General features: G+C 37.0%; 1 protein-coding gene across 3 annotated transcripts in view; it reads right to left on the reverse strand.

Moving 5' to 3' along the window:
* TTC17 (tetratricopeptide repeat domain 17) overlaps nt 1-21,115 on the reverse strand; it is a 137,861-nt gene that overhangs the window by 58,511 nt on the left and 58,235 nt on the right. The window lies entirely within an intron of this gene.

Raw genomic sequence — 21,115 nt, forward strand, 5'->3', positions numbered from 1 at the left:
AAATATCAAGAAGAGCAAAAAATGTGACAATGCTGGTTTTTCTTCAGCAGAACACACAAAAATCAGTGAGCTGCAGCACCCAAAGCCAGATCATTACTGTGATTCAAGATTTTGCGCTAAAGTTCAAGTTTCAGCTGTAGGCTATTGTCAAGTATGTAGGAGGAGAAAAACAACTGTAACAACAAAGATCAAGCCCCAAGACCTTGTTCCATTCATAATGGCCATGAAATATTTTCTTGAAGTTAGAAGTATCATCAAAAAGCTTTCCTTCTATTGTGAGAAATGACAGGTTAATACCTGGATAAGTCTGAGATAAATTATAGCAGAGAAAAATACTATTTTTGCATCATGGCTTAAAATGAGATATATCAAAAGGTGATGAATTACTAAAAACTAAAAGCCAAAGAATTAAAGGGGGAGGATGGCAGAAAGTCAACAATTAAGGCTGCAATATAACTTTCGGAAATGTTTTGCAATGTTTCTTTTGGAAAACAAGTTCTGGTCATGTCAATAAAAATAACTTTTGGCATGTATAGTGGGAATGACCTCTATGGCGACTTTTATCTGTGAGTCAAAGGATTTTGATCGTATTAAGAGTTTTGTGTTAATGTGAACCCAAACCTCCACTATTCAGCTCTACCTGATGGTCATTCTCTGGGTAGGGGAGTATGTTACCAGATAGTTATATCTAACATGGCAGCAATCTGGCTGACATCTGTCCCTCCTTTGACTATCCTTGGTTAGTTCTAGCTGATCTGGCAAGCTGAATAGGTGTCCTCTTTCCCCCTTGTGTTCCATGGACACTGTCAATGAAAATGCATTTTCAGTGGAGAATCACAACTTTCCTGTTAGAGGACAATTCTTTGGTTAAGAGTGTGTAAGTAGCTGCTCTCCTTTACCAGAACATTGAAACACACTCTAATTTTTAGAGAATGTTGTCTCAAAGACAGACCGATTGATCGATCTATCTATCTATCTATCTATCTATCAATCATCTTATCTGTGTGTACAGATTCACCAAATCAAGCTCTCTCCACATGAGTGGAAACACAAGATGTCTCTTTCTGGACAGATGACTCTCTTTCAGATTTCACAATTTCAGGAAGTACTTCTAATGCCATCTCCCTTACTGTGCCAAGAAAACGTAATGGACTCAAAACCTTTTCCAACTTAATGACTTTAGAGTAAGGGGACCACATGCTTAGAGAGTCACTTTCCATTTTCCACTATTATACATTGGAGGCTACCATATTTAACAAGACTATGTCAGAAATTGAGGATTCTTTAAGAGTTTTAGCTCTCAAGAAATCGACAAACAACTTGGGCAGACAGTAAATACAAGACAACAAAGAATACTTGTTCCAACACTTTTACACTGTTGGTGGGACTGTAAACTAGTTCAACCCTTGTGGAAGTCAGTGTGGCAATTCCTCAGGGATCTAGAACTAGAAATTCCATTTGACCCAGCCATCCCATTACTGGGTATATACCCAAAGGACTATAAATCATGCTGCTATAAAGACACATGCACACGTATGTTTATTGTGGCATTATTCACAATAGCAAAGACTTGGAACCAACCCAAATGTCCAACCATGATAGACTGGATTAAGAAAATGTGGCACATATACACCATGGAATACTATGCAGCCATAAAAAATGATGAGTTCATGTCCTTTGTAGGGACATGGATGAAATTGGAAATCATCATTCTCAGTAAACTATCACAAGAACAAAAAACCAAACACCACATATTCTCACTCATAGGTGGGAATTGAACAATGAGAACACATGGACACAGGAGGGGGAACATCACACTTTGGGGACTGTTGTGGGGTGGGGGTAGGGGGGAGGGATAGCATTAGGAGATATACCTAATGCTAAATGACGAGTTAGTGGGTGCAGCGCACCAGCATGGCACATGTATACATATGTAACTAACCTGCACATTGTGCACATGTACCATAAAACCTAAAGTATAATAATAATAATAATAAAAAGATTTTAGCTTTATCCATCACATTTTAAATTTCTCACAAAGAGAAAAAAAAAAAAGAATACTTGTTCCAAATACGTGCTTCAGAGAATAAGCTTTGAGTAGTTAGAACTTGAATTTTAAAGAATAGGCAGGACTTATAAAAGGGGAACTACATGAAATGGAAGAAATATTTTTTGAGTGATTTATATTTTTTCCTCCACTTTACCCTCATAAAAACCATGTGCATCTTCATTTTACAAATGAGGAAACCGATTCTCAGTGAAATAAAGTAACTTGCCTAAAGTCAAAAGTAAGTAGTAGATCTGAGATCTGGATCAGGTTTATCTTATTACAAGGCTTCTAAGCTTCCCCCCGCCGATCAGTAGGGAAGGCAGCATTCTAGGCAAGGAAGAATGTGTTGGGCAAAGCAACAGCCACAGGAATTCTCATTTGTGTTTGGGAGCAGTGAAAAGTACAACTTGTAAAAGACTGAATGTGGGGTGTGTGTGTGTATGTGTGTGTGTGTGTCCGCCCATGGAGGGCTAATGGGAAAGAAGCCATGAGCAATGGTAGTTGCTTTCTTTCTCCAGATTCTCCTATGACAGGACAGAGGTGGTTAATTTGCCTCCACTTCTGTTTTCACCATCTGGTATGTGTAGTTAAGTCAGGGGAGCTAAACATAAGAGCATTACACCAGCATGGCACATGTATACATATGTAACTAACCTGCACATTTTGCCCATGTACCCTAAAACTTAAAGTATAATAATAATAAAATAAAAAAAATAAAAAAATAAAAGAAAACATAAGAGCATTAAAATAAAACAGAATAATGACATCAACCAACTCTGCACACCCAACTGAGTATAATTTATTATGAAGAACATCACACTTCTCAGAGACAATTCTTAATTGGGATATAAATAAGCATAACTATTAAAAGCAGAGAGGAAATAATTATGACAATGATGCTGATTAAAGCATTCTTCACATTGACACACGTTGTGTAAAACATTATAAAAGCAAAGGACAAACATTTAAGACTGGAACCCGGTGAAACTCTGTGTTTCCTGAAGTTGATTTCCTCCCTCAACATTTGATTCTCTTCTGTTTCTCTCCCACCCTCTGCCCACAGTAAAAATTTAATTGGTCTCATCTTTTTAAACTTATGCAATATGAAAAAATACCTTGTAGGTAATTTATAAAATATTATGTGCACAAGGGACCCTGAAGCTAAATTACTCCTTCTGCATGACCTCAAACTCAGACATCTTGTGCAAGCCATGTGCATTCTAAGAATGTCTTGTCCTCAAATTCAGGAAATTGGGGCCAACATCTCTCAGAGGAAGACGAGAAGAAGAATCAGGGAGGAGAACAGGAGGAATAAAAAAAGAGTAAGAGGTTTATGTTAGGGTATTTCTTGGAAGTAGGCATCAAAATGATCACATAAAAGCTACATGCTTTAAGATTAGAATTGTGAATACTAACGTTCTTACGCTCAACTGTTAAAAACAGACCAGTTTGGCCAAGCGCGGTGGCTCACACCTGTAATTCCAGCACTTTGGGAGGCCAAGGCAGGCGGATCACGAGGTCAAGAGACCGAGACCATCCCAGCCAACATGGTGAAACCCCGTCTCTACTAAAAATACAAAAAGTAGCTGGGCATGGTGGCACATGCTGGTAGTCCCAGCTACTCGGGAGGCTAAGGCAAGAGAATCGCTTGAACCTGGGAGGCGGAGGTTGCAGTGAGCCGAGATCGCGCCACTGCACTCCAGCCTGGCAACAGAGCGAGATTCCATCTCCAAAAAAACAAAACAAAACAAAACACCCAAAAAACCAACAAAAAAAACCAGACTGGTTTAGGGTTCTGATGTGATTTGCATATGTAGCTTGGCGATAGTTGAATTGCCTAATTTTAAAAATTACTCCTTCCAGTTTCTAAGGGTAGGTGAAGTATTTCAGAAGAACTTAAAATTTCCATTCTTTAGACTACAGTATAGGTCTGCTCCAGCTCAAAGGGGAACTAAAAAAAGTTGCCTTTGTGGAAAAATATTGCCTGTTTTCCTGGCAGAGGTCGGAATGATGTTCTCATTAAAGAAACACAGGAAAATACTGGAGAAGGAAAAATGGAAAGATACCTGGAAAGTAGCAAGTCATCTTCTATGCATAAGACTTATTTTTTGCTGACACAAAAATGGGGAGATTCTATGACTTACACTAACCTTGAGAGGTATGAGTTTTCTTTAAAGGAACAACACTATTTAAACAAAATGCTTTAGGTAACAAGGTCCCAGGTGAAAATGGAAAACACTTTTCTGTGTTTAATGCTGTTACTTGCTTGCAAAGCATTTAGCATCTAATTCAAATCCTGGCAGTTCGGTTTTTCTTAGAAGTAAGAGACTACAAAGATTATCAACTAAGTATAAAACTTCAAAAAGGGTATTTCTGATTCTGGAACTACTATGAGATCCTAGTATATTAACATTCTTTTCTATGCTTAGAGTATCTCCTGCATAAATAGGGTTATTAATACTAACCTATCTTACAAGGGTGTTTGGAAAAACAACTACATATTTAATATACCTTGTCAAAGTAAAGTCTCCTGATGGGTAAAGTCACAATTTATCATGTGGCTAAACAGTTTTTCAAAGTATATTAAGTTCTCAGGATCTCCTATCTTCTCATCTTAATTGTTTACAAATTGCTAGAAGAGTATTTTCCACTTTCTAATTAGAGCTGGGTAACCAATTATTTGTTAAAAAGAATTCTTACCTTCTAAATCTCATATATTGGTAGAGATTCCTGGTTGGGTAACTTAGGATGCTTTTCGGTTAGTTATAATAAAGAAATGCCACAAATGAATCGAGAGGCATCAAAACTTTGTAAGAGCCAAGTAACTAAAGCCAGCACCCAGTGATAAGATCCTGTGGTTCTTTTAGCATTAGAGCAGTGGTTATGGGTACAGCCTGGCGCAAGACAAGTTACTTTACCTTTTTGTGAATCGGTTTCCTCATCTACAAACTGAGTTTTTTGTTTTTGTTTTTCAAGAGATGGGGGTCTCACTATGTTGCCCAGGCTGGACTTGAACTGCTGGGCTCAAGTGATCCTCTTACTTCAGCCTCTGGCATGTGCGACTGCACTGGCTGCAAACTGAGCTTAATAATAATATCTATTTCATTAGGTTGTTGAGAATTACATGCAAAGAGCTAGACCATTGCCTAGCACATGGTAAGATGCTATTATTATCAGCCTTGACTCCCTGAAAAGCTGCACTGGAATAGTAAGTTATCCCAATGTAATCCTTTCAAAATAAGGCCTTTTAGTTATAGCCAACTCAGAATCTCTAGTATGATCAATTAACCTGCTATTAGAAGTTATCAGGGTATCCATCTCATGCCAGTTAGAATTGCGATCATTAAAGTCAGGAAACAACAGATGCTGGAGAGGATGTGGAGAGATAGGAATGCTTTTACACTGTTGGTGGGAGCATAAATTAGTTCATCCACTGTGGAAGACAATGTGGCGATTCCTCAAGGATCTAGAACTAGAAATACCATTTGACCCAGCAATCCCATTACTGGGTATATACCCAAAGGATTATAAATCATTCTACTATAAAGACACATGCACACATATGTTTACTGCAGCACTATTCACAACAGCAAAGACTTGGAACCAACCCAAATGCCCATCAATGATAGACTGGATTAAGAAAATGTGGCACATAGACACCATGGAATACTATGCAGCCATAAAAAGGATGAGTTCATAACCTTTGCAGGGACATGGATGAAGCTGGAAACCATCATTCTCAACAAACTAACACAGAAACAGAAAACCAAACACCACATGTTCTCACTCATAAGTGGGAGGTGAACAATGAGAACACATGGACAGAGGAGGGGAACATCACACATCGGGGGGTGGTGGCTAGGGGAGAGATAGCATTAGGAGAAATACCTAATGTAGATGACGGGTTGATGAGTGCAGCAAACCACCGTTGCATACGTATACCTATGTAACAAACCTGCATGTTCTGCACATGTATCCCAGAACTTCAAGTATAATAATAATAATTAAAAAAAGAAGTTATCAGGGTATCTGCATAATTTCAACTTTCTGTGTGTGTGTGTTTGTGTGCATGTATGCAGGGGATGCTGGAGGCAGTATAGAGTCCATTTCTACCAACCTTTTAGAAGAAAGCAGCAATTAATTCAGATCAAACTCCTCAGCATATCTAAGCCCCAAAATATTTAGTACACCTAGAAATTAGTCTCACAGTAGGCTCTGCTCTCTAAAGGACATTTTAATAGACAGACTGCCTTACAATATGAAAATAGGCTATGGGTACCATGTTACCTATAGTCTTTTACCTCTTTGCTGTTCAACAACTCCCTCCCTATAGTTTTTTGGTTTGTTTGTTTTTAGGCAGAATTGCTCTGTCACCCAGGCTGGAGTGCAGTGGCATGATGTGGACTCACTGCAACCTCTGCCTTCCAGGCTCAAGCCATCCTCCCACCTCAGCCTCTCGAGTAGCTGGGACTACAGGTGCACGCCACTACACCTGGCTAATTTTTGTAATTTTTGTAGAGACAGGGTTTCAGCATGTTGCCCAGGCTGGTCTCAAACTGCTGAGCTCAAGCAATCTGCCTTCTTTGGCCTCCCAAAGTGCTGGGATTATAGGCATGAGCCACTGTGCCCAGCCCCCTCTAGTTTGCTAATCTTGCTTCAGTCCTTCCCCAAACTTTTTGTTTTCATACAGTAAACATAAGTTATATTCCCATGCAATTTATTATAAAACTAATTCCTAAGACATAAATAATAAACTGATTTGTAATGCGAGCTATAATTCAAAATTTAAGACAAAGATGTTAGAAAATTAGTCTTTGTGAAACAGTGGAATATTCTAATGGTTTTCCTACCATCCCTGCTCCAACAGGCTTATATTATACTCTACAGTCTCCTTTCTTCTGCCTTTCAGAAAGGTTACCCTACAGGAAGCATTCTGATATATTCAATTAAAGTACCTAGGTGGAAAATACAGACAACGTCATCCTTTTAACAGGTATGAGTGACTTTTTCTATAGTATTCTCTCCTTACCTTTCTACCCAACTGCACTCAAAATTATGCAGTTATAAAAATGATTTCTTTTGGAAATAGGTAACTTAGAAACACATGGTGACTGTTTCCTTTTATTATAATTTAAGCTACCTAATAACACTATTTCATATTTATCTCTAGTAAAATATAATCTGTCTTTTAGAAGAGATAGTAAAATACCATGAAGTGAACAAAAATATATCTTTCAGTTGCTCACCACTGTTATACAAAATTACTTAAAAATATTACCAGGTGATACTACAGGTGACATGTGGGACTTTGGCACCACACAGAGTAATAGGTATAGCTGAGGAAAAAGGAGACCTTACTGGGAATAGATACCTTTATGATTTTCACCTCCAGATGTTGTAACAGAGTCTAACAGACCTTTTACCAAGAGGAACACTTCCATGGTATAAATTCAAATCCTGCCTTGGCTGCAGCCTTACCGTACAAACTTGGGCAAGTCAATTTACATCTCTGTGTCTAGGATTTTTTACTCTGAAATGGAGAGACAAACTACTGTCCTACTGTCAGAGGATTCTTGGGAAACGTCATTAATGAAACCACTGCTAATATAAGCATACAGAACCTGAATCTGGGTGAAACCTAGGTTGCTGATGACTGTACCTGAGACAAATGAAGATGCCTCACCTCCTCTGCCCTGTTCTATCCTCTATTTGGGAAAGAAAAAAGAAATTATTTGAATAGAAATAATGGCTCCTTAGAACTGTTCTCATTCAGTAATTACTGCTGAATGAAATTCTTTGCAGAAGGTTTTAAAATAATGGTTATGTACTGACTGACCTCAAAAGTACAATGGCAAAGAGAAAACAGACCATAGTAAAGACTCGAAATCAGCACTCTCTCCTGGTGAGGTGATTAAGTCAGAAGAGCTTACAGGAAAAAAAAGAAAGAAAGAAAAGTATGTGATTCCCAAATATGAACGTGTATGTGTGTGTTTCCCTTTTACTACATATTCTGGAGTTGAATTCTGTCCTGGGAAATACTCTGTTCACACATGGTCACACCTGAAACTTGCTTTGCCTAAGAATTTAGAGCTGAATTGGTTTCTGCAGACCTATATGCCCCTGCATCCCATATGCCCTGATGCCTTTTAGAGTAGAGAAAGGAGAACTGGCTATAAATCTGGCCTCTTGGTCTTGCCATGTGGCCTTCTCTTAAATGACTAAAGCACAGGAAGCAAAGTCAGCACTAGTTGAGACACAGATACCATGACATGTAGGCTGTGTTAGAAACTATTTTAATGAAGAATCCAGGCTTTCAGCAGTTATAAGTGCTTCTAGAAAGGTAAATGATCAGATTACATATCTAAAGCAAATTTAAAATTCATTATAAGTTTACTATGAGACTTTTCCACGCAGAAATTATATTGAAAAAGAAAATTAACTGACATAGCTATTTTTTTTTTTTTTTAATTTAAATCTCTGGCTTACTTCAGCCTAGGGAACTTTTCTTCAAGCAAGAATACTGGGGAAACAAATTCAACAGACTTCCTGAGACTGACTCATAGGTGTTAGTTTTCAATGAGGGTCAAGAGAGACACTAGTTTATAACTTTCATTAAAAACAGGAGGGACCGAAGGTGGGACAATACAGGCCACTTGTCAGATGTGTTAGCTCCTAGTGGACCAGTAAGATAATACAATTCCATTTTTCTTCTCCCTCTTACAGTGGGAACTGTAGACCTTAAAAGGAGATTTGTATCTACTTATGTATATTGAGAGGGGTTTCCTAGAAAGTACTCTGGGCAAACTTTGGGTGGATACAAGTTAATTACTTGTTATTACATTTAATACTTAGTTATCTAGTTCAGACTTGAAATATCATCAGCTACTTTGCCATTAAAGAATATTCTACGTGCTAAATGTTGGGGGGAGGGTATGGAATGCTTGGTGAGCTGGGGTATGCAGATGAAAAAAGGATTGGTTTCTGTACTCAAGGAGCTAGGAGAGTCTTGTTAGAGAGTTGTGTGATGTACACAGATAACTACCATGGCAAGTCACAGGAGCCAAAGGAGAGGCACAGTTAAATTGTCTGATTACACATTACTTATAATTAGGAGATCAAGTAAGGCATATGGTGGAAGTGGGTCTTGAAAGATGGGTAAAATTGGTACTTTTATGTGTATGTGTTGTGGGAAAGAGCTGGAGAGTTATGGGATAGAGCTGCAGACAGCAATGAGTGCTAACTCATCAAACTAGCAAAGCAGGATGTATGTAGTCAAGAAAATTAACTACCCGCAATAGCATCATCATTTGGTACCAAGATTTGGTACAATTTCCACAGATTCTGCAAAAGGCAGATGTTATAAAGTTCTTATAGTCAGTGACCTTAAAATACAACATATCTTTCTGATTCAATCATACACTCTTACAGTGAGTCTGCTTCACTCAATTCTTAAACTTAGAACAAGCATACAAACAGTCGGAGGGGGCTTAGATTTCCTAGCTACCCACAACCGTTAGTGTTTACCATCTGCCTCTCCTTTTTCCTGCTACAAGTGGTCACCTGCTGACACAGAGGAAAGTGATCGAGTAGGAAAACCAACAGGCTTGGTTTACATAGTAAGTATGATATTTAGGCCAACCAAACGTCCTTTGCATTGGTATAGGTAGTAAGTATGATATTTAAACCGAAGTTTTAAATATGGTATTGGTATTTAAAACTTACTAGCAAACTATACTTGGTTTAGGTAGTAAGTATGATATTTAAACTTACCATTGGTATAGGTAGTAAATATAATATTTAAACCAACAGACCTTGTACATTACACAACTCTCTAACAAGACTCTCCTAGCTCCTTGAGAGCAGAAACCAATCCTTAATTATGCCCAGCACTTTTTGGGCTTATCAGGCTTGTCTTTTTTCCCTAGAGCAAGGATACAGAGCAAGGCTGAGGCTAATGAAGTTACAAAGGCTATTTTGTCTTTTTTTCTTCTCAAATTAAGTGAATTACAAGGACAGTATCTTGAAATGAGAACTCAAGATCCTAGTTATTCCATAATTGATCAAGATTTGAGTCTAGTAATACCTCATAGGTCCTAGATAGAAGGAAAAAGATCAAGCGCTAGGAAATGTCCTTTGCATTGGTAGAGGTAGCAAGTATGATATTCAAACCGAAGTTTAAAAAATCCCACTGAAGTCCCTCTATCAAACAACGTTATGAGCAGAGACTTGTGGATGGATCTCAGTAATAAAGTTTCCTAATACCCTGATTGCAGATCCTGCCTCAAGGGTATGGAATTAAGATAGGCACTTTAATTTGAACATATCTATTTACACGTAAGTAAATATGGCCAATGCATGATCAAGGGGAAAGTGAAAAGCACATGATGATATCATGTATTTTTGTTACATATTGTTTCCTCTTGCTTTATGCCACCAAATGAAAGTCACCTGGGGCACTCACCTCAGTGGCCACTTTGCAGGTAATAACATGGTTTCCAGGATCTTACTCAGTCTCTTCCAACTTTCAACATTTATGGCTTTTAGCCAGTGTACTGTGAGAGGGGTGGTGAATTGATTATTAATTGGTTCATATTAGGTTTTTCTCTAGCTGTATTTCTCATCATCAAGCGAAACAGGGCTTTATTATTACAGAGGTGCAGCAGGAATCAGAAAACTTGCTTGACAGCGGTACCTGCTCAGCTGCTACAGACCTCTAGCTCTTTTTTCCTGAAATGTACTTAGGCAAATTGTGCTTATTATTTTCTATAATCATCTCACTGTATATTTGTGACCTGACTGGGTTATTAACAAAGCCTGACAGCAAAAGAGGTTTAAAGGATGGCAAAATTTGAATGACAAATTTAGGTTTGTTCCTATAAAAGGCAACTAAACGGGAAGACAAATCCAAAGCTATGGTCTTTTCAATATCTGTGAAATGTGATTTAAATTTCTCCTGCATCTTTGAGATAATAATTAAATATACTTTGCTGGTTAGTAACAGATTACTGAGATTTTCCTGGCCAGAGTGGCTCAGTATGAAATAAATTCAACCACTAGTAATAAATACTAACAATGAAAGAAAAAAGGGGGAGAAAAACCCAAACAGCATACACATGTACACATATATATGGCAGACATCCTCAGTCTTATGTGTTTTAAAATCTCACGAATGTTCTTTTCTAATGATTATCAGACTCGCTGCTTTATATCCAGCAGGCCATGGAACTGAGTAGAGATCATCCAATGATTAAATATGAAAAGGGGTTTACATAGTTCGTGCTGTTTTAAAAAAATAGTCTAAAACTAGGAACTCATTTCAACTGTCTCAAAGCAAACATAATTTTCTGAGGCACAAATCACTTAGAAATTTTAAAAAGAGCCCGCTCTACCAACGTAGAATAGGTTGTGTGTATATTTTGCCAATTAGAATAATTTTTTTAAATTATTTTTTTCAAGAGACAGGTGTCCCATCATGCTTCCCAGGTTGAAGGGCAGTGGTGTGATCAGTGTGCACCCTAGTTTCATAGTCCTGGTCTCCAGTGATCCTCCCATCTCAGCTTTCTAAGTAGCTGGGACTACCGTGCACATCACCAAGCCCAGCTAGAATCATCTTTCTGAATGGAGAAGAGTTGTATAAATGCTTGCTATCTAAGATGGCAAAGCTTAACATTACATAAACTGAAATGTCTCCAAAACATCTAGAATGATGAATGAAAACTCAAGATTTAGACAACATCCAATGAACTCGCCTAACTCACTACACACAAGTGTATATAACAAGAAGTCAGGCCCCTTCAGTTCCTGTAAGGAGAATGAAATACAACTGCAGCAACAAACCATATTAAAAATACCTTGTTAAATGACTAGGGGAACTATATAAAACAGACCCCCTCTTGCTTATAGGGCTTAGACTATCCTTCTGAGAAACACCCTATTTCTTCAATCACCCATCAAGGTTTTCTACTATTTTATTGAAAATATACAATTAACTTTTCATGTTTCTTCTTTTTTTTTAGACAGAGTCTCTGTTGCCCAGGCTGGAGTACAATGATGCAATCTCAGCTAATGCAACCTCCACCTCCCGGGTTCAAGCAATTCTCCTGCCTCAGCCTTCCCAGTAGCTGGGATTACAGGCATGCACCACCACACCCAGCTGATTTTTGTATTTTTAGTAGAGATGGGGTTTCGCCATGTTGGCCAGGCTGGTCTTGAACTCCTGACCTCAGGTGATCTGCCTGCCTCGGCCTCCCAAAGTGCTGGGGTTACAGGCGTGAAGCCACCATGCCCAGCCACCTTTTCATGTTTCTAACAAATGAAGTTTTTAAAGAAAGCTTTCCTCATTTGTGTTCTATTATTATTACATGTTTTTTAAAGAATGATTCTCAGCCGGGCACGGTGGCTCACACCTATGATCCCAGCACTTTGGAAGGCTGAGGCGGGTGGATCACCTGAGGTCGGAGTTTGAGACCAGTCTGGCCAGCATGGCAAAACCCCATCTCTACTAAAAATACAAAAAATTAGCCAGGCATGGTGGTGGGCACCTGTATTTCCAGCTACTGGGGTGGCTGAGGCAAGATAATTGCTTGAACCAGGGAGGTGGAGATGGCAGTGAGCCGAGACACAGCCACTGCACTCTAGCCTGGGCAACAAGAGCGAGTGAGACTCTGCCTCAGAAAAAAAAAAAAAAAGAAAAAAGAATGATTATTGGTTTCATTTCCTATTTGCTTTAAAGTTATTTTAGTCACTAAGTAACAGGATAAAATATGAGCTGTATTTTAGAAACTATAATAGCCCTAAAAGTAATTCAATTATATATAGAGAGCTCACTTTAATACTTTCATTATTCTAAAATTTATTAATGTTGTTTTAATGTAGATATTTCCCCATTTTATAGAAAATGCTTTTGATAAAATGAAGTCACCAATGATTTCTAAACTGTTAAACCCAGAGCTTCCCACAGTTTATTCATTTACCAATTACTATCATGATTTTTCCATAGCTAGCAGTATCATTACTTAACGTAATGTTTTTCTTTAATGAATCTAAAGTTTAATCTTACACTAACTTAGGTTAAAAGGCAAAATCATTACCATTTTTCATAAATCACAGGTTTTATGTACCAGTTATTTTTTCTAATGCTCATCAAAATAAACCATAAATATTAAAATTAAAATACCAACTAAAAGCTTGCAAATGAACCAATTCAGGACACACTACTATTGTCCTCTTTGTCCCTCTCAAACTCTCTGTTCTTCTAAACTTCATGACCCTGCTCTTCCAGTGCCTCTATTTACTCACTCTTTCACTGACTCTGTTCCTTAAATGTTAGTATTTTCTAAGATTCCATTCTTGGCATTTTCCTCACATCCTGCACATTCTGAGGGAATCAGAGGCATCTCCAAATGAACATGTCTATCACTGAACTTGCTATTCCCAGCACATCAATGCATAGATGATTTCTCCTCTGTATTCCCATTCTTAACAACATTGACGTCTATCCAGTTACCAAAGTTAGAAACCTCTCTAGTTAATTCACATTCTGAGACAACTGTTTTCAGCCTTTCCTCTCTCATCAAATCTCCAACATTCTCTGTACCTCTTCATTCTCATCTGACAAGTCACCTCATATGTTGCTGAGAAGTAATCAAAAGTCCCACCATCAAATCTTTCAACATACCTACAACTTTACTTATATATCATCCTTGTTCCTAAGGACCACTCGTACATTCGTGCCTTAGATTTCATCCCCTCCTGTCTACTCAAGAATTCTGCTTCTACAGTTAGCCCTTTGCTGCATCTTCAATCTTTCCCACTTTGCTGGATCATTCCTATTGAAACATGCTGCAGGGCTTTCTATTTTTAGAATAACAAAAACAAATTCCTTCAACCCCACAGGCCCCTCCAGCTATATCCCATTTTCCTGCTCTTCACTATAGCAAAACTTAAGAGTTGCTTGCCATCCTCACTTCCTCATCGCCTTCAAAACCGATTTCACACAAGCTTTTACAAGATTACCAACAATCTCCATGTTACTAAATCCAGCGGTTCATTCTCTGCCCACATCCAGCTCAATCTCTCAGGATATAGCATGCTGGTAAAATAATAATGATATGCTTGATAACCCCTTAAAACATTTTCTTCACTTGGCTTGGGGGATAAAATACGTCAATGGTTTTTCTACTAGCTTACTGGCTACTCCTTTATTGCTCTTTTTCTTCCTGACCTTTAAATGTTGGCTAGAATACCCTAGTAACTGATTTTTGACCCATTTTCCTTTTTATAGTAATTATTGAGGTAATTTCATCCAAGCTAATGACTTAAAAAATGCATACGTCCATGACCCATAAATTATTATCTCTAGCCTGGTCTCTTCCCCATCATTATAACACTCATGTATCCAACTACCTATTCAACATCTCTACTTGAACACTTAATAGGCAACTCAAATTTAACACGTCCAAAACCAAACTTGTTTTTCTCCCCAAATCTGCTCCTTTCTCAGACCTGAGTATCTCATTAAATAGCACCACTATTTACCTGATTGCTCAGGTTCCAAATTTAAGAGTCACCCTTGACCTCTCTTTCTTTCATTTCCCATATCCCTTTCTAGGAATGTCTTGTTGGTTCTACCTTCAAAATATATTCCAAATAGGATCATTTCTCACTTTCTCCCTGTCCACCCCAGTGGTAAAGGCCAATATCATCTCTCACTGATATTTTTGCAATAGCATCCTAACAGGTCTTCATGCTTCTGCTCTTACCCCACTAGTCTATTCTCAACAGAGCAACCAGAGGAATTATGTTAAGATGTAAATCAGTTCAGAACACTTTTGTGTTCAAAATCTTCCAAGTCAGCAGTCCCCAACCTTTTTGTCACCAGGGGCTGTTTTCGTAGAAGACAATTTTTCCAAAGACTGGGGGGTGGGTGGGGATGGGGTTTTGGCATAATTCAAGCACATTACATGTTTTGTGCACTTTGTTATTACATTATAACATATGATGAAATTATTATACAACTCACCACAATGTAGAATCAGTGGGAGCCCTGAGCTTGTTTTCCTGCAACTAAATGGTCCCAACTGGGTGTGATGGGAGACAGTGACAGATCATCAGGCTTTAGATTCTCATAAGGATCGTGTAACCTAGATCCCGCGCATGCATAGTTTACAATAGGTTCATGCTCCTATGAGAATCTAATGCCACCACTGATCTCACAGAAGGCGGAGCTCAGGCAGTAATGTGAGTGATGGGGACTGGCTGTAAATGCAGGTGAAGCTTTGCTTGCTGGCCCACCACTCACCTCCTGCTGTGCTGCTCAGTTCCTAGTCATACATCTTTCTCTTAGAAGAAAAGCCCAAATTATTAGAATGGTCTGCAAGGCATCAAAAAAGTGGCTCTATCCTCCACCATATTTATCTCTGCTTTCATCTCCTACATCTCCACCACAGATGGAAAGCCCTCCTTGCTATTCCTAACATGAACATTTGCAATGCTATTCTCTCTGCCTGAAATGCTTTTATGCTGTATGTCTGCATGGCTTAGAACCTCTATCCTCCCTCAAGTCTATGTTCAAATGTCACTTTCCCAGTGGGGCCTCCCTTAATGACCCCAACCCCCTGAGCACTCACTTTCTAATTAAATGATTTATTATGTTTATTATCTACTCTCTGTTTCCTTCTACTAGAATGCAGCTCTGTAAGAGCTGGAGGTATTTTCTGTTTGGTTTCCAATTCCTAGAATAGTGACTGGCATATAGTAGATAAGTGTTCATTGAATGAATGAATGAATGAATGAAGAATAAACCACACCCAGTTTTCTTTGGTTGAAAGAAAACAAATTGTTGCTTTAGAACATTATATCCTCTATCAAATTTCATATTTCTTAAGTATTATTTGGCCAGGCTAACAACCTATAATGATGAATAGCTGTGAAACCTGGATGAATAGCTGTGAAAAGATCTCAGGCAAGGGCTAATAGGCTCATTCTTTAAAATAAAACTTTTTTTTTTGGCATGCAGGACAAAAAATTCACATTAAAAACCAACAAATATTTATATATAATGTCTTTCAGAGGCTGAAGTATAAAATCATTGATCATCAGAATCTGATAATACTGTCTCTAAGTTCTCATAAAAACCAAAAGTATCCCTTTTGTTCAAAAAAGCTAAATGCTGGAAATCCCAAAAGAAAAATACTGTCTACTAAGCTAATACTACAGAAGTACAGCCATAAGATCTTCCATGTAAAATAGAAGGCTATGTGGCAATCTAATGATGCAAGATTCAGAAAAGATCAGGGTGATATGTTAAACTGAGAGACCATTTTAGGTATGCTCTTGGGGTTCATTATGACTGCACCCCATAATCTAGTTTACATCCATGTTTTATGTAGAAATCCATCTCTTTTGAGGGATGACATAAAAAGTGTAGTGATTATACCACTTTTATAAAATGTCCCAGGTATCTACAAATATGAATTCTTTCAATCTTTCAATCATGGCAGTGGAATAATTTATGACTGGCTGAAGGTAGAAGTATTATGCATAGGAATCACACTGGCCCTGGAAGACAGAGGACTCACTTTTTAGTTTCAGCTCCGCCAGTGACTGACTGTAATTTGAGTAAATCACAATCTTTGCTTGTAGGTTCATAAATACAAAAATTCTTTTTCCTATTCTCTCCTCTATCACGTTAAATACATGTTAAAGATACATGTTAAAAAACTGTTAACCAAGTAACTACAGCCCTTTTAAGTAAAAAAAAATACAGATTTAGACACATTACATACACAGAAGTACATTTGGTTTTGTTGCAGGATATACCTGGCATCTCAGGATTTTAAAATCTGCAATACATCAACCAGTTTTAATTCTTTTTACAGAAATAAATGGAGGTGACCTAACTAGTAGCATATTTAAAATGCTGTAAGAGTCAGGTGCAGTGGTACACACCTGTAGTCTCAACTGTTTGGGAGGCTGAGATGGGAGGATTGCCTGAGCCAGGAATTAGAAGCTATGGTGTACTACGATAGAGCCTGTGAATAGCCACTGCACTCCAGCCTGGGCAACACAGTGAGACCCTGCCTCTAAAAAAAAGTACTATTAAAATTGGGTCTATAAGAATATCTTTTTTTAAAAAGCAGATACCTTCACTAATTCTTATAAAAGAATGTAAAAGGATGTGATAAAGCAAAGATCCTTCATTGCAGGCAGTATATATGCTGGATAATCCACTGGAGGGCAGCAAAGTGCAGGATTTCTTTTTCTTCAACATCTGAACTCTGTAAAATTGCTTTAAGCTGCAAGTTATAAATCTACAAAAATTTAGGTAGAAGAACACAGACTAAAACTACAGGCAATGAAACAAGTTATAAAAGGAGATATGATTTACATAAATAGATGCTATAAATACAGAAACACTGTGAAGAGAAGACAAAATAATCCATCTGCACATTGGAATAGATATTAAATCTCATGTATATGATTTGAAAATTCTACTTTTTTCTCCAGAGACAAAAGCTATCAAATATGTATTAGACAGAGAAACTTGCAGACAATTATAGGAACACCTAGACATTAAAGTCTGAGTTCTTCTGCATAATACTTATTCATACTTTCTAAGGATCTGGGCCAATTTTTTTAAGTAGGCATGTGCCTCAATTAATTAAGAAATGACCAGAGATCAGAAATCTTGGGTTTAATGCTTAATTATATGCGGTAAACAGCGATGTTGCTGTTGGTGGCATAAAAGTCTAATAAATAGAACCTACTGGTTTTATGCTAATGTAAGAAAAATAATATAGACCATTAAAAATAAAGTAAAATCAAATGTATCAAAGATATAAGTCTAGATTACTTTAGTAGTAGAAAATATCTTTGCTAGATGTAACTTTTTAATTTGCAGATTAGTATTTCAAAAATATTTTACGGTAATAAATGCTTGGAAAATCCACTATCATGTTGTAATGCCACATCAATGTATTTCTGGACTTTTCTACAGATTCGATATTTAATCATTTTGCTCATATTGTTATTAAAAGTTATCTTCCATTTTTTAGAGAAGATAACCTTTACTGTTCCATAAAGTTTCATTCTGTGACACTTTTATTTTTTCCAATAAAAAAAGGCTGTTTTTTTAAGTGTTGAGCACTTTATAGACTTTGCTTATATTCAAAAGCATTATAAGTTTATTTAACAGATTCTATTTTACTTTTAAAAGGACGAAGCTGTTATTGAAGAATAAGTTTGCTACAGTAACCAATTCAGTTCTGCTTAAGTTAAATAAAATTGTAAAATGACAAGCCTATAAATGTGGAAAACAGTAGGTATTTTAAAACTGCCCAAACAAGATGTTTTATCGAAACTGAAAGCACTTTTACAGTCAATTCAAGAGTGGGCAAGTAAAAAAAATCAATGTATTAAGTTCTACTTCACAGCATCCTTGAAATGGTAGTGATATAAAACTACCTATAAAAGACCAGGATTTATGAAATTTTATTCAAAAGAGGGAGAGATGATGATGATAAACAGCTGCTATAAGAACACATGCATCTAACAAATGGCAGCCAATACACTGATTTCTAGGTTAATAAAAGTTTGAAAACATTGTCAGATAAATAATACTTCATTAATCAATACGGTTTTAGCTATGAAGTCTTTATAAGTACAAAAAATTTTTTTTAGCATAGTGATTGTGTATTTTTAAGTTGAACAAAACAGTATTTACAAGTAATAGAATACATTACCTGCATAGGCATTCCAAGAAACACAAACTAAAAATCTGCATTAAAAATTCCATGATTATATATGAAAAATAACAAAATACTTGCTAATGTTAAACTGCCCATCCTTTTACTGCCAGGTCATACTATTTAAGACATTCTACTATATTATAGTTGCTGTAAAAATAATTGCTTATTTTTCTTTTTTGAGACGGAGTCTCGCTCTGTCACTCAGGCTGGATCGTGCAGTGGCACAATCTCAGCTCACTGCAACCTCTGCCTCCTGGGTTCGAGCCTGAACTTCAAGTCTGATTGTCCTGCCTCAGCCTCCCGAGTAGCTGGGATTACAGGCGCCCGCTATCACGCCCAGCTAATTTTTGTATTTTTAGTAGAGATGGGGTTTCACCATGTTGGCCAGGCTGGTCTTGAACTCCTGACATCAGGTGATCCACCTACCTTGGTCTCCCAAAGTGCTGGGATTACAGGCATGAGCCACCATGCCCGGCCAACAATTATCATGAATTCTGTGACCCAGCCAGCAATTTCATGGATTCCGTGACTACTACATGGAAAAAGAATCGTAAGCCTTGTCACTCTCTTGAAACCTCTGCATTGTCATAATAAATACTTAAAACACATGTCAGACAAGAAGATAACTTATGAAACTTATTTCAATATTGCAAACATGAAAAAGGAAACGGCAAACAGAATCATCTGATTTCACTAAAGGTAAAGAAATCCTAATCATCCTTCAGAGGTTTTTTTCTTTTTTTTTAATCAATTATTTAGCAAAGCTCAGAGATAAATGGAATAGATGCAACTGTTTAGATTTCAAACATAAGAAGTTCCTGGGTTCTATAAAGGTGTTTGGCTTCTTTCAAGTTTTAGGTTTTCAAAGCTACAACTCAGCAAAGTAACTATGAATGAATGGGATTACTCTGGAAATAAGTAACTCAAAATCACTGTCAAAGAAAAACACAATATTGAAATTGTTTCACTACTACTAACGAATTTTTAAACCTAGAAAATGCTATAGCATACATATCCATTAGAAGGTAACAGTATTTAGGTGTTAGCAAACGTTGGATTCTTTTCTAATTCATATCAGAATGATTTTAAGTCTACCAGCAGTAATAGACTATTAGCTGTTCTTAGGTAAACTATGACATTTGAAAGATCACAGCATTCTGAGAAGATGCAGTAGAATTTTTAAAACAAGAAGACCACAGAATATATTCCAGGATTAAGTAACTTCTTCTGGTGGCCTTAGTGCATTTGAGCAGACATTCTAACTAAATTTAGTAAATTCATTAATTACAATGTAAAAGGCGCTAAATATTTTTTATTGATGAGCTCCCTCTGAAAGAACTATTATTAAAAAAAATTGTGTTTCCATGTCAAATTATTTTCTTTTGTTATTATATTGGACCCAATAATATTCTTTGAATTCTCTGGACTATCAGATACCACAACTCTGAGAAAGATCTGTTCTGAGTTATTAGTTTCCTGGACCAGTTGAGGTTACATTCTGGGGAAAAAGTTCAAGACAACTGTATTCCCTCTTTTGACATGAGTGACATGTACTAAGAATACATTCCAAGAAACTGAAATACTAAATAAAAACATGTAAAATTAATGCTAAGGAGAAGACTTTTTAGAAAAGGGTCACTACATGTATACAGTGACAAAATGCTTCTTCTCAAAAACAGAAATAAATTTCAATAGAGTTGAGGGAGATGATAGTAAATCAAGAAAAGAAATTCTATTAATATAAAAAGCTCATTGAAAAAGTAAAATCCTTTTTATAAGGCTGTTCTTAGGTAACCCACAACATTTAAAAGACCACAGTGTTGCGAGAAGATGCAGTAGAATTAAAAACAAACAAACAAAAAAAGACCACAGCATATCTTCCAGGATTAAGAAGATAAAAATTCACAATTTGCACCTTTAAAGTTCTGAGCACCTTGTATTCACTACGAATTTCTAATGGCTTATTTTTAGCCAGTATCTACTATATGGTAAGAACAATGCAACTATTATGTATCCATAAATATAAAAAATTTAAAAATAAAAAAGAAAGTAATGGCAGAGCTGCAGCTCAAACATGAATCTGTAAGATTCTAGTGCTAGCCACTCCACTCTATTGCCTTGCTATACTGTTTTGGGCCTTTGGCATTCATAAAAGAACTTTAATTCAGATTGTGCTCAACACTGACCCACAACTGAGCTACAGAGGTATATTGCTGGGAGATTCTTGGTTTCTTCAGTAAATAATTGGGCTTTGATATTTAAAAGGCAAGCACTACTTACTGTCTGTCATTCTATTAAAATTGTAAGGCAGTCTGGT

The sequence above is a fragment of the Pongo pygmaeus genome, chromosome 9, assembly GCF_028885625.2.
Source record: "Pongo pygmaeus isolate AG05252 chromosome 9, NHGRI_mPonPyg2-v2.0_pri, whole genome shotgun sequence".
In the NCBI taxonomy this organism is placed as follows: domain Eukaryota; kingdom Metazoa; phylum Chordata; class Mammalia; order Primates; family Hominidae; genus Pongo; species Pongo pygmaeus.